Source organism: Gopherus evgoodei, chromosome 1 (assembly GCF_007399415.2).
Source record: "Gopherus evgoodei ecotype Sinaloan lineage chromosome 1, rGopEvg1_v1.p, whole genome shotgun sequence".
Taxonomy (NCBI): domain Eukaryota; kingdom Metazoa; phylum Chordata; order Testudines; family Testudinidae; genus Gopherus; species Gopherus evgoodei.
The window spans coordinates 37,269,659-37,284,709 of NC_044322.1; the positions used below are offsets into that span (position 1 = coordinate 37,269,659).

Below are 15,051 nucleotides of genomic sequence, written 5' to 3' on the forward strand. Positions count from 1 at the left end.
CATTAATTGATATGAGATAAAATGAGTTATTACATGCTTCTATAAGTCTTTCATCACTTTCCATTATTTGTGTCAAGAAAACAGAACATTTATCCCAAATTAAAGAGCATATGCTCCATGTCCTCCTACAGCAATCAAACAATTTCCTTGAAAAAGACCAAAACTGAAAGATTATCAACCAGAAAGCGCTCAAAACCATTATAGCACCTACAGAAAAAAATTCTACTATGCTCAGGGTGTGTCCATCACACACAGACGACATGTACACACTAGGATACAGATGCTTTTCAATACATAGTTAATGTGTTAAAATCCTATGGTAAAATTTTGACCTCATTTAATTCAATAGGAGTTTTGCCATTGCCTTCACTTGCGCCAGGGTTTTAGTCTCAGTGCAGACAAACCAGTTGTAGTTGTTGCATGTTATGGCTTCTCAGGGTAAACCCTACAGTGAGCCCAGTGTTTATCCTGATCAGCTAACGTGTTATAACTACAGCTCGTCTACACAAAGATGTTAATGTGTTCAAAATATACTTTTTTTTTCCTTAGTGAAGTAAAGGCCTAAAAGTGGTCAGATTTGGACTCTGAGGAACTTTCAGAGGCAAAATCCCATCACTGAGAATGCCTCACCACTTGTGCCTGCAAATTTCACCCTGAAGATTGACAGTTGAAGTGTTCTTGCTGAATGCAGGTATTGCAGTGGACGGAAAAAGGAAGAGAGGAAGAAATGGATACTACGGAGCTGGCAACTGTATTCTGCAGTAGCTGAAGCTTCTAAGGGCTTGTCTACACTGGCACCTTCACAGTGCTGCAAATTTCTCGCTCAAGGGTGTGAACCCCACCTCCTCCAGCCCCAAGCACTGCAAGTTTCAGCACTATAAAGTGCCAGTGTAGACAGTAGTTGTGCTCCCAGCGCTGGTAGCTATTCCCCTCGGGGAGGTGGGTTTTTTTTATAGTGCTGGGAGAGCTCTCTCCCAGCGCTATGCCACTACTACATAATCTAGGAACAAAGGGGAATCCCATAAGATACAGAAATTGTAAAATCACCTTGAAAATTGGCAGGCAAATACTTTCATTTCAGAGTGCAGCTGCAGTTCTTCCCAGTTCCTTAAAATTTTTTCCCCACGTATAAGCACTGCCTCTGTCTTATCTGGTTAGAACCAATGCCAGCTGCCTTTCAACCAGGTCATTATCTCTACTAGACAGTAGGAAAGCAAGGAATCAGCTCTGTCTAGGGTTGATTAAAAATGAAACAATGAAACACAGCTAAGAAGCACCTCTAAATGTCTTCTAATAGCTTCACATACAGAGTGAACAGAAGGGTGAGAAGATTCCACCAGCTAGACTAGTTATGGACTTAATTATCGGAGCTTTAGGGGAAGAACAACAATTGGCATCTTTGTGGTAGGAATAAGGGGTTGTCTACACATAGATATATTCCGGAATAGATCCATGTGTGGACACTCTTATTCTAGAATGAGAGTGTCCACACATGGAATTATTTAGGGATAGTTATTGTGCTTTAAATTCACACACCACATAAATGCAAATTAACTTTCAAGTGTAGACAAGCCCTAAAAAGTCACCTTAAAACAACTCTGGCTGTTACTGCCCCGTTCCATAGGGGAGTCAAAGGCATCTCATAATTAAGGGTATTGAAAGTGCTGATAGAATTAATCGTGTTTTCATGGTTGTACAACTTCTCTCCACTACTCTAAGAAGATTACAAACAATCAAGGCACTTTCCATATCATATCCAGATCTGAAGCCAAATAGATTGGGCTTGAAAAAATGAGAAGGATTCAGATGCTGCAGGAGTTGGCTTGATACTATCTTCTTACTGACCTTCCCCACAAAATGAAGGTTGTAACTTGCAAGATAATTCATATTATTTGTTCTGAACACAGACTGCACCACTCCATATTTGAGGATTAGTGGGCCTAGAGATTGCTTATAGGCTTCCACCAGACATCTTTGGGGAGAGCAATACAGCAGTGCACAGAGAATCCAGGAAGTTTTTGGAGAGTGTTGGGAACAACTTCATGGTGCAAGTGCTGGAGGAACCAACTAGGGGCCGTGCACCTCTTGTCCTGCTGCTCACAAACAGGGAAGAATTGGTAGGGGAAGTAGAAGTTTCACGGTCAAGTTCAGGATCCTGACAAAAGAAAGAAAGGAGAGCTGCAGAATATGGACCCTGGACTTCAGAAAAGCAGTCTTGGACTCCCTCAGGGAATTGGTGGGCAGGATTCGCTGGGAGGCTAATATGATGGGGAAAAGGAGTCCAGAATAGCTGGCTGTATTTTAAAGAAGTTTTATTGAGGGCGCAGGAAAAGACGGTTACTCACCTTTGTAACTGTTGTTCTTCGAGATGTGTTGCTCATATCCATTCCAATTAGGTATGCGCACACTGCGTGCACGTTCATCGGAAGATTTTTACCCTAGCAACACTCGGTGGGTTGGCTGGATCGCCCCCTAGAGTGGCACCGGATATATACCCCTGCTGACCCAATGGCCCTCAGTTCCTTCTTGCCAGCTACTCCGACAGAGAGGAAGGAGGGCAGGTTTGGAATGGATATGAGCAACACATCTCGAAGAACAACAGTTACAAAGGTGAGTAACCGTCTTTTCTTCTTCGAGTGCTTGCTCATATCGATTCCAATTAGGTGACTCCCAAGTCTTACCCAGGCAGTAGGGTTGGAGTGAGATGTCGCAGAATGTAGAACTGCTGATCCAAATGCTGCATCATCTCTGGACTGTTGAACCAATGCGTAATGTGATGCAAAGGTGTGGACCAAGGACCAGGTAGCTGCATGACATATCTCCTGGATGGGTACATGAGCCAGGAAAGCGGTAGATGAAGCCTGAGCCCTGGTAGAATGAGCGGTAAGGTGACTCATCAGAACATGAGCCAAGTCATAGCAGGTGCGGATGCACGATATCATCCAAGATGAAATTTTCTGGGAGGAGACAGGTAGGCCCTTCATTCAGTCTGCGACCGGGACAAAGAATTGGGGTGTTTTACGAAAGGGCTTTGTTCGCTCGATATAAAATGTGAGCGCCCTACGGACGTCTAGGGAGTGCGGCTTCGTGAAGAATACTGGAAGGAAGATATCCTGGTTGATATGAAAGGCCAATACCACTTTAGGAAGGCCGGATGTGGTCGCAACTGTACCTTGTCGTTATGAAACACTGTATACAGGGTGTCCACCATGAGAGCCCGAAGCTCTGAAACTCGTCTTGCCGATGTAATGGCTACGAGGAAGGCTGTCTTCCAGGACAGGTACAGCAGTGAGCAGGTTGTTAGCGGCTCGAAGGGAGCAGTCATAAATTTGGCTAGAACTAGGTTGAGGTCTCAAGTTGGGGCGGGGTGGCATACTTGTGGGTATAATCGCGCCAAGCCGTTGAGGAACCTCGAAACCATGGGGTGAGAGAACATCGAGCAGCCGCTCTCGCCTGGCTGGAAGGTAGAGATGGCCGCCAAGTGCACCTTCAATGAAGATACCGCTAGGCCATGCTGTTTGAGAGACCAGAGGTAGTCCAAGATGGTAGGGACTGGTACCTCAGTGGGAATAACATTACGATGGTTGCACCAGCAGGAGAAGCGCTTCCACTTGGCCAGATATGTTAACCTAGTGGAAGGTTTCCTACAACCCAGGAGCACTTGTTACACTGACGCAGAGCAATGTAACTCGGACTGGCTTAACCACGCAGTAACCATGCTGTGAGGTGAAGGGACTGCAGGTCTGGGTGGTGAAGTCTGCCGCGGTCCTGACTTATGAGTTCCTGGCAAAGAGGTAGAGGGATTGGGTTGGTTATCGACAGGTCGAGCAACATAGTGTACCAGTGTTGCCTTGGCCAGGCTGGCGCGATCATGATGAGGTGGGCTCTGCCTCTGCGGAGCTTGAGCAGGACCCTGTGAACCAGTGGGAAGGTGTAAAGCAGATGGCTCGTCCATGGTATCAGAAAGGCGTCTGAGATTGAACCCTGGGAGAGACCTTGGAAGGAGCAGAACATCTGGCATTTCCTGTTCTCGTGGGAGGGGAAGAGGTCTATGCGGGGAAAGCCCCACTTCTGGAAAACAGAATGGATAACATCCGGACGAATTGACCACTTGTGAGACAGGAAGGATCTGCTGAGTTGATCCGCCAGAGTGTTCCGAATCCCTGGGAGAAAAGATGCTACCAGGTCTATCGAGTGGGCTATGCAGAAGTCCCAGAAATGAATAGCTTCCTGACAAAGTGGGGAGGAACGTGTTCATTCCTGCTTGTTTATGTAAAATATGGCCGTTGTGCTGTCTGTGAACACTGACACACGATGGCCTTGTAAATGCCCTTGAAACTTCTGGCCCGCAAGGCGGACTGCTCTCAGCACCCACACATTGATGTGCAAGGCCAGTTCCTAAGCTGACCAAAGACCTTGATTGCGGAGATGTTCGAGGTGGGCACCCCAGCCGAGAGATGACGCATCCGTTGTCAGGGTCATTGAAGGCTGAGGCGGATGGAATGGCATCCCTGCACAGACCAGGAAGGGCGTCAACCACAAGTCCAGTGAGCCTAGGATGCTCGGAAGGATCATGAGGATCGTGTCTATACTGTCTCTGACTGGGTGGTATACTGAGGAGACCCAAGTTTGAAGGGGACGGAGACGTAGTCTGGAGTGTTTGGTCACGAACGTGCAAGCAGCCATGTGACCAAGTAGGCCAGGACAAGTGCAAGCCGAAGTTGTCAGGAATTTTTGTAGGCCTTGTATAATTGATGCCAATGCCTGAAACCAAGGCTGTGGTAAGCAGGGTCTGGCGAGATTGGAGTCCAGAATGGCCCCAATGAAGTCTATTCTTTGTGTGGGAACCAGAGTGAATTTCTCTATGTTGATCATCAGGCCTAGTCGCTTGAATAGGTCCTTGACGATGCCCACATGAGGGACGACTTGGGTCTCGGAGGCCCCTCAAATGAGCCAATTGTCAAGATACGGGAAGATGTGTATCCGATGACGACGGAGGGAGGCGGCGACTACAGCCATGCATTTTGTGAATACTCGTGGGGTTGCAGAGAGGCCAAACGGAAGGACTGTAAATTGGAAATGTTGATGGTTGACCACAAACTGGATGTACCGTCTGTGCAGAGGGTAAATGGCAATGTGAAAATACGCATCCTTCATATCGAGTGCGGCATACCAGTCTCCTGGATCCAAGGATGGGATGATGGTCCCCAGCGATACCATGCGGAACTTCAACTTTATCATGAACTTGTTGAGTCCTCGCAGGTCTAGGATAGGTCTGAGACCTCCCTTCGCCTTGGGGATTAGGAAATAGCGGGAATAGAACCCCTTGCCCCTTGAGTCCTTCGGTACCTCCTCTATCGCTGCCATGGTAAGGAGCATCCGTACCTCTTGAAAGAGGAATTGCTTGTAAGAGGGGTCCCTGAAGAGGGATGAGGATGGGGGCTGGGAGGAGGGGGGGGGGCAAATAAACTGGAGGTGGTATTCAAATTCTACTGTGGTATTCAAATTCTATTGTAGGACCCAATGATCCAAAGTTAGTTGGATCCATGCAGGGAGGAAAAAGGAGAGGCGGTTGTAAAAGGGAGGGAAAGGATCCTGGGAAACAACTGGTAAGCTGTCCTCGGACATGCCTTCAAAAGTTTGGTTTGGGTCCCGCGGGTGGCTTGGAGGGACCCTGATTCTGACCCCCTTGGGGTCCAGACTGCCGTCTACGATTGCCTCGGCCGCGACTTCTGCCGAAGTCCTGTCGTGGCCGAGGCGGGGGGGTAAGGGCGGTGAGGCTGGGGGCGGAAGGATCTGCGCTGAGTCAGTGGTGTGTGCATCCCGAGCGAGTGCATGATCACCCTATTATCCTTTAGGCTTTGCAGCCTAGGGTTAGTCTTTTCAGAAAATAGGCCTTGGCCTTCGAAGGGCAAGTCCTGTATGGTGTGCTGTAATTCAGGTGGAAGGCCTGACACTTGAAGCCTTGATATTCACCTCATGGCCAGAGTCCTGGCTGCGGTGTCGGCTGTGTCCAGCGAGGCCTGGAGAGAAGTTCTTGTCACCTTCTTCCCTTCCTCCAAAAGGGCGGCAAACTCTTGGTAGGAGTCTTGAAGAACTTACTCCGTGAATTTTCCGACCGCCTCCCAGGTGTTATAGTTGTACCAGCTAAGCAGAGCTTATCTTAGTCACCTCTGGCACCCGGTGTTCCGATGGTACGGAGCATGATATCACTGGAGGCGCACCTTGGGCTTGGTGATATGCCCAAGGTGTCCAGAATGACCACTGATGAGGTCCTTGTTCTTGGGCTTGGGTCTCTTGGAAGACTCAGCTGGGCACATCTGAGTCACGGTCCTGTGCACAGGAAGCACTGTCCGTGGGAGATGACACAGATGTGTGTCGAGACGGCCACAGAGGAGCTGAAAAGCCCTGGGAAGGGTCTCCATCTCTAAACAATCTCTCTGTGCGGCACCAGAGAGCGGTACCGGGCACCATACCGGTACTGGAAACGAGACCGGGACCTGTGACCAGAGCGGTGCCGGGAGGTGGACTGGGATCTCAAAGCTCGACATCTGGAGCGGCTGCGAGAGGCCCGGTGCTGGGAACGGTGCCAGGAGCTGGGGATCAGTGCTGGGAATACCGGGCCGGCGAATAGGATGCTGAACGGTGCCGCAAGTGCGACAGGTACCGAGATGGAGAGCGGTGCTGGGACTGCGAGAGGCGTCAGGACCGGGATCGGTGACGGGACCGAGAACGCCGGTGGGACCGTGACAGTGATCACTATCACGGTCCCACTCGGCGGTGCCGACAGAGGATGGTCTCAGCAGGGCAGGCATGCCAATCGATTGTATAACCTGCACCGGCGGTGCCGGGGCTTGAGGCAGCGCAGACTCCGTCAACGCAATCAGCTCCCTCGCTTTGGGAAAGGTCGCCGGCGTGGAGGGAATAGTGAGCTCAACCACGGCATGCACCGGGGAGCTTTCAGGCACCGGACTCGATGGCTTTGCGGGACCGAAATTGACAGTGCCGAAGCTGGCGGTGCCGCAGCAGGTGCCGGTGCCGGGTGGTCCGAATAAGGCAGGTGCTCCGACTGTCGTGCAGGCGGCATAGAAGCAGCAGGAGTCTGATGTTTCTTAACCCACGGGGAGAGGGAACGGTGCAGACCAGACATCTGTGCTAGTGATGGTCGGTGCCAAGGGGCCTTAGCAGTACTGGTGTGATCCGGTGCCGAAGAAGCACTTCTCTCTGATGCAGACTGTCCGGCGCTCGGTGTCGAGGGCAGAGCAGTAAGAGCTGCCTCCATCAGGAGCTGTTTGAGACGAAAGTCCTGCTCTTTCTTCATCCTCAGCTTAAAGGCCTTACAGATCCAGCAATTATCCGAGAGGTGGGATTCCCCGAGGCACTTAAGACAGGAGTCGTGGGGATCTCCCGTTGGCATCGGCTTGGGGCAGGCCGACCACGGTTTGAAGCCCGGAGAACTGCGCATGGGCCCCTGTACCAGGTGCGGGGAAGGGGCTAATCCCCAAACCCCTCTCAGCTATATTATAGAACGAATAAAACTAACTACAACTATAGAAATTATAACTATATACACGAGAATTAGTAAGAGAACTACGAGTAGCTAGGGAAGTGGAGATCAGCTAAGCCGCGCTCCACTGTTCCAACGACCGACACGGGCGGTAAGAAGGAACTGAGGGGCCGTTGGGTCGGCAGGGGTATATATCCAGCACCACGGCGGCGTCACTACAGGGGGTGACCCAGCCGACCCACCTAGTGTTGCTAGGGTAAAAATCTTCCAACGAACGTGCACACGGCACGTGCACACCTAATTGGAATTGATATCAGCAAGCACTCGAAGAAGAACAAACCATCCGAATGTGCAGAAAGAACAGCAAGTATGGCAGGCGACCAGCTTGGATTAACAGAGAAAACTTCCTGAGCTTAAACACAAGAAGGAAGCTTACAAGAGGTGGAAACCTGGACAGATGACTAGGGAGGAGTATAAAAATATTGCTCGAGTATGCAGGGGTGTAATCAGGAAGGCCAAAGCACAATTGGAGTTGCAGCTAGCAAGGGATCTGAAGGGTAACAAGAAGAGTTTCTACAAGTATGTTAGCAACAAGAAGGTGGTCAGGGAAAGTGTGCGACCCTTACTGAATGGGGGAGACAACCTAGTGACAGATGACGTGGAAAAAACTAATGCATTCAATGCTATTTTGCCTTGGTTTTCACAGACAAGGTCAGTGCCCAGACTGCTACACTGGGCAACACAGTATGGGGAAGAGGTGAGCAGCCCGCAGTGGTGAAAGAACACGTTAAGGACTATTTAGAAAAGCTGGACATGCACAAGTCCGTGGGGTCAGATACAATGCATCTGAAGGTGATGATGGACTTGGCTGATGTGATTACAGAGCCACTGGCCATTATCTTTGAAAACTCATGGCGATGGGGGTGGTCCCAGATGATTGGAAAAAGGCAAATATAGTGCCCATTTTTAAAAAAGGGAAGGAGGAGAATCTGGGGAACTACAAACCTCAGCCTCACCTCAGCCCCCAGAAAAATGATGGAGCAGGTACTCAAGGAATTCATTTTGATGCACTTGGAGGAGAGGAAGGTGATCAGGAATAGTCAGCATGGATCCGCCAAGGGCAAGTCATGCCTGACCAACCTGATTGCCTTCTATGATAAGATAACTGGTTCTGTGGATATGGGAAAAGCGGTGGATGTAATATACCTTGACTATAGAAAGCTTTTGATAAGAGTCTCCCACAGTATGCTTGCCAGCAAGTTAAAGAAATATAGATTGGATGAATGGACTATAAGGTGGATAGAAAGCTGGCTAGATCATCGGGCTCAATGGGTAGTGATCAGTGGCTCGATGTCTAGTTGGCAGACCCAGTGGAGTGCCCCTGGGGTCGGTCTCAGGGACAGTTTTGTTCAACATCTTCATTAATGATCTGGAGGATGGGATGGATTGCACCATCAGCAAATTCGCAGATGACACTAAGCTAGGGGGAGAGGTAGATACACTGGAGGGTAGGGATAGGGCCCAGTATGACCTAGAGAAATTGGAGGATTAGACCAAAAGAAATCTGATGAAGTTCAATAAGGACAAGTGCAGAGTCTTGAACTTCGGACGGAAGAATCCCATGCACTGCTACAGGCTGGGGACCGACTGGCTAGCAGCAGTTCTGCAGAAAAGGACCTGGGGATTACAGTGGACAAGAATCTGGATATGAGTCAACAGTGTGCCCTTGTTGCCAAGAATGTTAATGGCATATTGGGCTGCATTAGTAGGAGCTTTGCCAGCAGATCGAGAGAAGTGATTATTCCTCTCTATTCGGCACAAGTGAGGCCAAATTTGAAGTACTGCATCCAGTTTTGGGCCCCCCTCTACAGAAAGGATGTGGACAAATTGGAGAGAGTTCAGCAGAGGGCAACAAAAATGATTAGGGGGTTGGGGCATATGACTTATGAGGAGAGGCTGAGGGAAAAGATGGTTACTCACCTTTGTAACTGTTGTTCTTCGAGATGTGTTGCTCATATCCATTCCAGTTAGGTGTGCGCGTGCCACGTGCACGTTCATTGGAAGATTTTTACCCTAGCAACACTCGGTGGGCTGGGAGGGCGCCCCTTGGAGTGGCGCTGCTATGGTGTCGGATATATACCCCTGCCAGCCCATCCGCTCCTCAGTTCCTTCTTGCCGGCTATTCCGACAGAGAGGAAGGAGGGCGGGTTTGGAATGGATATGAGCAACACATCTCAAAGAACAACAGTTACAAAGGTGAGTAACCGTCTTTTCTTCTTCGAGTGCTTGCTCATATCCATTCCAGTTAGGTGATTCCCAAGCCTTACCTAGGCGGAGGGGTCGGAGCGAGACGTTGCGGAATGTAAGACCGCTAAGCCAAAGGCGGCATCATCTCTGGACTGCTGGACCAATGCGTAGTGTGATGCAAAGGTGTGGATGGAAGACCAGGCAGCTGCGCGACATATTTCCTGGATGGGAACATGGGCCAGGAAAGCGGCAGATGAGGCTTGAGACTGAGTAGAATGTGTGGTGAGATGGCCAGTCGGAATGTGAGCCAAGTCATAGCATGCCCGGATACAGGATGTCACCCAAGATGAAATCCATTGGGAAGAGATTGGCATGCCCTTCATGTGCTCTGCGACAGCTACAAAGAGCTGAGGCGAACGTCGGAAGGGTTTGGTCCTCTCGATATAAAAGGCAAGAGCCCTGCGGGCATCCAGAGTATGCAGCTGTTGTTCCCGACACAATGAGTGCGGCTTCGGGAAAAAGACTGGTAGAAAGATGTCTTGATTAACGTGGTAGGCAGAGACCACCTTAGGAAGGAATGCCGGGTGCGGTCGCAGCTATACCTTGTCCTTGTGGAATACCGTATACGGGGGATCCACAATCACAGCTCGAAGTTCCAAGACTCGCCTAGCTAAGGTGATAGTGACGAGGAAGGCTGTCTTCCAGGACAGGTACAGCAGCGAGCAAGTGGCTAAAGGCTCAAAGGGGGGACCCATGAGCCTAGCTAAGACGAGGTTTAGATCCCAGGTAGGGGTTGGGCGCTTAACCTGAGGGTAGAGCAGCTCCAAGCCTTTGAGGAACCTGGAAACTATGGCAAGGACGGGTGCAGCGCCCCTCAAGCCAGTTTCCCCAGGATGGAAAGTGGAAATAGCTGCAAGATGCACCCTTATAGAAGAGATTGCCAGGTCCTGCTCCTTGAGGGACCATAAATAGTCCAAGATAATGGGGACTGATACACCTTCAGGGATAAAGTCATGCTGGGTGCACCAGTGGGAGAAGTACTTCCACTTGGCGAGATATGTTGTCCTCGTGGAAGGCGTTCTGCTTCCCAGCAGCACCTGTTGCACTGAGGTGGAACAACGCAACTCAGATTGGCTCAACCAGACAGCAGCCATGCTGTTAGATGAAGGGACCGCAGGTCCGGGTGGTGAAGCCTGCTGAAGTCCTGCGTTATGAGGTCCGGGCAGAGTGGCAGTGGGATTGGGTCTGCCAGAGAGAGTTCGAGCAGCTGGGTGTACCAGTGCTGTCTCAGCCATGCTGGAGCGATCAGTATTAGTTGGGCTCTGTCCTGCGGAGCTTGAGTAGAACTCTGTGGATGAGAGGAAATGGTGGGAAGGCATAAAATAGGTGACCTTTCCACAGAATTAGGAACGCATCTGAGAGGGAGCCCGGGGAGCGACCTTGTAGGGAGCAGAACACCTGGCATTTCCTGTTCTCTTGGGAGGCAAAGAGGTCTATGTGGGGAAAGCCCCACTTCTGGAATACAGAATGGAGAATGTCCGGACGGACGGACCACTCGCAGGGCTTGAAAGCCTTGCAGATGTGGCACTTGTCTGCGAGGTGGGATTCGCCCAAGCACTTGAGACATGAGTCGTGAGGGTCTCCTGTGGGCATCGGCCTATGACAGGCCGAGCACGGTTTGAAGCCCAGTGAACCGGGCATGGGCCCCGGTACCAGGTGAGGGGAAGGGGCTAATCCCCGATCCCCCTCAACGATATATAATAACTACCTAATAAGACTAGAAAACTAACTAGAAATATAGACTATCGAACTATATACACAATAACGATTAGAAACGAGCGAATAGCTAGGGAGGTGGAGATCAGCTAAGCCGCGCTCCACTGTTCCAACAACCGACACGGGTGGTAAGAAGGAACTGAGGGGTGGATGGGCTGGCAGGGGTATACATCCGGCACCATAGCGGTGCCACTCCAGGGGGTGCCCTGCCGGCCCACCGAGTGTTGCTAGGGTAAAAATTTTCCGACGAACGTGCATGCAGCGTGCACATACCTAACTGGAATGGATACGAGCAAGCACTCGAAGAAGAACTGGGCTTATTTAGTCTGTAGAAGAGAAGAGTGAGGGGGGATTTGATAGCAGCCTTCACTATGTGATGTGGGTTTCCAAGGAGAATGGAGGTAGGCTGTTCTCAGTGGTGGCAGATGATAGAACAAGAAGCAATGGTCTCAAGTTGCGGTGGGGGAGGTCTAGGTTAGATATTAGGAAAAAACTATTTCACTAGGAGGGTGGTGAAGCACTGGAATGGGTTACCTAAGGAGGTGGTGGAATCTCCATCCTTAGAGGTTTTTAAGACCTGGCTTGACAAAGCCCTGGCTGGGATAATTTTGTTGGGGTTGGTCCTGCTTTGAGCAGGGGGTTGGACTAGATGACCTCCTGAGGTCTCTTCCAACCCTAAACTTCTGATTCTATAAGAGACATCGGTCCATTTACCAGATGATGGAGCAGACCTTTCCAGCACATTCAGAACCAGGAGTAATTGTGACTCAATCAGTGAGGGAGACAGTGCACACACTCTCCCCCTCTGATCATGCTACCAGAGAGACTGCCTCAAATCTGATTTACATTACTGGGAAACAGACTGAAAGTAATGCTCCAACAAAGAAAATCTATTTTCCATGACACACAGAAGCCTTTTGGTCACTATATAACTGGAAAAGAAAAGAGACAGTAGTATCAAAACAACCCTTGCTGGGTCAATCAGTGAGACACTGTAGATAATAAACACATTATACCACTGAGAGGAGACTGGAATAAAAAGCTCAGGAGGAGGTAAAGTTGTGAAACATAGGCAAAAGAAACTCAAAAATAGTTGACTTATTTTCTTTTGAAACTAATTGTGACACAACAGGGGTGTGTAGATTTTTGTTAGCTATACAGACATTTAGTTAGTTAATTTGTTAGCTATATAGACACTTGATTCAGGCAGACTAATCGTGTCTACGTAACAATTTTCATTTTTAACATTCTAAAAGTTTGAGGACCAGGATATTCTTTCATCAGTGCATTTACAGCTGATATGCAAAGTCTAAAGGCCTGATGATAAATTCTTAGTTTTGAGTCTACCAAACTAGTGCTGCCCAGAAATGAACACTTTAAAATATTCACCTCTCATAAATGTTTGATATCTAACCACATGAGAAGATTCCCTCTGTGACTGCAGAGATTGTTTTCCGTTTCCTGCTCTGTACCCACATGGGGTTTGTTCTACCCTCCCCCCAAAACAAGACCATTCTGCGGGGAGAGAGGACAAAAAAAACAAACATCCAATTTCCGTAACTATTTGCCTGATGAAGCAATCCTCTGAGGATCCTTAAGGACAATTTTGAATTTAATGACTTTCATGGGTTTAGATTACATTTTCTGGGCTCTTAGAACTTCCATTTTAATTCCTTAATACAATATCAAAAGTAGGGCTGTCAATTAATTGCAGGGAACTCACGCGATTAACTCAAAAAAATAATCACCATTAAAAAAATTAATCGCAATTGCAGTTTTAATCACATTGTTAAACAACGGAATACCAATTGAAATTTATTAAATATTTGTGGATGTTTTTCTACATTTTCAAATATATTGATTTCTATTGCAACACAGAATACCAAGTGTACAGTGCTCACTTTATATTATTTTTTATTACAAATATTTGCAAAAATTATAAACAAAAGAAATAGTATTTTTCAATTCACCTCATACAAGTACTATAGTGCAATCTCTATCGTGAAAGTGCAACTTATAAATGTAGATTTTTTTGTTATATAACTGCACTCATAAACAAAACAATGTAAAACTTAGAGCTTACATGTCCATGAACTTCTTGTTCAACCAATTGCTCAGACAAACAAGTTTGTTTACATTTATGGGAGATAATGCTGCTGGCCTTTTATTTACGTCACCTGAAAGTAAGAACAGGCGTTCATATGGAACTTTGGTAGACAGCATTGCAAAGTATTTACGTGCCAGATATGTTAAACATTTGTATGCCCCTTCAGGCTTCGGCCGCCATTCCAGAGGAGACGCTTCCATGCTGATGATGCTAGTTAAAAAAATAATGTGTTAATTAAACTTTGACTGAACTCCTTGGGGGAGAATAGTATGTTTCCTGCCCTGTTTTACCTGCATTCTGCCATGTATTTCATGTTATAGCAGTCTCGGATATTATAGCAGTCCCAGCATGTTGTTTGTTTTAAGAACAATTTCATTGCAGATTTGACAAAATGCAAAGAAGGTACCAATGTGAGATTTCTAAAGATAGCTACAGCACTCAACTCAAGGTTTAAGAATCTGAAGTGCCTTCCAAAATCTGAGGGGGATGAGGTGTGGAGCATACTTTCAGTCTTAAAAGAGCAACACTGTGATGCAGAAACTACAGCACCCAAACCATCAAAAAAGAAAATCAACCTTCTGCTGGTGGCATCTGACTGAGATGATGGAAGTGAACATGCACTGTTTTGGATCAGTATCGCGTAGAACCCGTTATCAGCATGGATGCATGTCCTCTGGAATGATGGTTGAAGATGAAGGGACACATGAATCTTTAGCAGATTTGGCACGTAAATATCTTGCAACGCCGGCTACAACACTGCCATGCGAACGCCTGTTCTCACTTTCAGGTAACATTGTAAACAACAAGCGGGCAGTATTATCTCCTGTAAATGTAAACAAAGTTGTCTGGCTGAGCAATTGGCTGAACAAAAAGTAAGACTGATAAGACTTGTAGGCTCTAAAGTTTTACATTGTTTTATTTTTAAATGCAGTTATTTTTTGTACATAATTCTACATTTTTAAGTTCAACTTTCATGATAAAAAGGTTGCATTACAGTACTTGTATTAGGTGAACTGAAATATACTATTTTTTTTTGCAGCACAAATATTTGTAATAAAAAATAAATACAAAGTGAGCACTGTACATTTTGTATTCTGTGCTGTAACTGAAATCAGAATATTTGAAAATGTAGAAAACAAAAAATATTTAAATAAATGGTATTCTATTATTAACAGTGAGATTGTATGCACAATTGTGATTAATTTTTTAAATTGTGCGATTAATCACAATTATTTTTTAAATCAATTCACAGCCCTAATGAAACCTAATGACATGCAAAGTAACAATTTTTCTTACTACAATGACATTCACTTAATATGATTGCCTCTCCAAGATTCTAATTTTTGTACTGATTTGTATTGCTGCCTATTTTGATAACTTTCAGTTGTTAATATTGGATAATTCAATCAGAACT

General features: G+C 47.4%; 1 protein-coding gene across 3 annotated transcripts in view; it reads right to left on the reverse strand.

Moving 5' to 3' along the window:
• The window catches only part of MICU2 (mitochondrial calcium uptake 2), a 265,922-nt gene that overhangs the window by 47,238 nt on the left and 203,633 nt on the right, over positions 1-15,051 (reverse strand). The gene's annotated exons all lie outside the window — the stretch shown is intronic.